The sequence below is a fragment of the Galendromus occidentalis genome, unplaced genomic scaffold, assembly GCF_000255335.2.
Source record: "Galendromus occidentalis unplaced genomic scaffold, Mocc_1.1 scf7180000076732, whole genome shotgun sequence".
Lineage (NCBI taxonomy): Eukaryota > Metazoa > Arthropoda > Arachnida > Mesostigmata > Phytoseiidae > Galendromus > Galendromus occidentalis.
Window position 1 is genome coordinate 1 of NW_003804721.1, and position 2128 is coordinate 2128.

Sequence of the window (2128 nt, forward strand, 5' to 3'; positions counted from 1 at the left end):
AGATGGCACTTCTGGAGCACACCACAGTTGAATAAGAACAGCAGGAGTTGACGAAGCAAATATGACTGAATCCTGTCAGTATTTTATTGAGGGAATCACTGAGTCTTATATACAGCAGAAGAGAAAGGACACATTCTGTATTTTCTGTATAATCTATAAAACCACGTGTTTCCCTATATGGAATGTTTTAAATAAGGCCGGGCTAGTGGGTTGTAATACAGCCGAGTAGGCTGAGTAGCTAAGAAAGGCAAGGCAAGAGTGGGAAAGAAACCTTGGATAGAAAATTAGTCAGAAATTCTATCAGTCGTGTCTCAAACACTCCGATTTGTGGAAACATTTCCATCAGCTCAAATTGACGCACAATATGCGATTGACGGAGACTGACACAAATGGCTTCGGTTGGCCAGGTTGGAAACGGAGGGCTGCCCTCTATCATGGAAGTCCCGCAAGACCTACGATCCGGGAAAAACCTCGCCGATGACGTTTATGTGGCCGATTCTCTGATCTCCAAAATCTCGATCTTACCGAAATATGCATTCTGACGCCAAAAAATGACTGAAGCACACCGAATCAATGATATCGTACTCGATAAATTCCCGACTCTCAAAACGACATTCTTGAGTCAAGACGATGCAATCGTCGAGGACCCCAGCGATGCGTACAACTTCCCGACGGAATTCTTGAACAAGATGTCGCCTGCCACGCTCCCGCCACACGAATTGCACTTGAAAACGGGGTGCATAGTAATGTTGTTACGTAACTTGGATGTCAAGAACGGACTGTGTAATGGGACGAGATTAATCGTCAACTCGATCCTCTCCAGAGTGATAATCTGTACCTTCGCGACAGGATGCAAGAAGGGTTCATCAGTCTTCATACCGCGAATCGATTGCTACTACACTCACGTGTCTTTGCCCTTTCGTTTTCGACGACGGCAATTTCCGATTCGCTTAAGTTTCGCGATGACTATAAATCGGTCTCAGGGCCAGACGTTTTCACGCGTCGGCATCGAACTCCAAGAACCGATATTTACGCACGGCCAGCTTTATGTTGCCTTATCACGAGCTACAAGCCGAGCCGCAATTTCCATATCAGCTTTCGACGATCGCATGAGGAACATTGTCTATGAAGAAGTCTTGCGATAAACTCATAAACTCTATCACCTCCCTAAAGTTGCTTCTAAGCTCCAGAATACGACCTCCTCGATTCCGAATGATCCTTTATGGAAATGATGATGACTCTTAATGCTCTTCATGTATAATTGCTAATTAGGTTTCCTTCTTTGTGCATGCTCCACTCTTTCTAGCCGTCGATGGCGCCTCTTTATTAGAAAGCAAACACTCACACAAAGCTTATATTCTAAAAGCTTCCCTGCCGGACGATAACGAACCAATAACTGTACAGAGTCCGTGACCTCTCAGCCCATTTATGGACAGTAAGCCTCTTTTCCTTTGAACTTTCCCTTCGGATAGTTTCCACACTCCTAATGAAAATCTCACCCACTCTCTGCCAGCCGTCGAAGTATCGGTTCTTTCGCATCGAACTCTCCAGATCCGTCTTCAATAACTTCCCACGACACGAGCACTTACTATCGTTGAAGGCACTACCCGACATACCTGTCGTCAAAGCACTCTTGGTCCTTGAACGGGACTACGTCGACTGGGATTTCGACGGTTCCGGACAGTCTCAGTCTATTGATGGCCATGTTTTATATATCGCCGTTCGCAGACCAATTTCTACCAATGAAATAAGGATTATCGATCCCGGACGTCAACTTTTCGCCTGGGTGCTGCCTTTATGCGAAGAACCCGACTGGGACGATCTGATGCACAAATCCCGCAGGACAATCATGATCTATACCGCAGAATAAATTATGTCATTCCATAATCATTGCTCTCACCGCTAACTATCCTGCTGCTAGGACAGATCTTCGACGGAAACTTCTCGCTCTACGCTCACAATGAATTTTTCAATCTTCCGGCTAAACTAACGAGTATCATGCTCCGCTACACGACTCAAAAATCAAGCAATCGTTGTTGAAAAAGGGTTTTTCTATTCCATCGCTTCATCTTCGCAGGTTTCAATCAGTGAAGGAATAATCAACTCCAGTTCTATGAGCATGGGATGG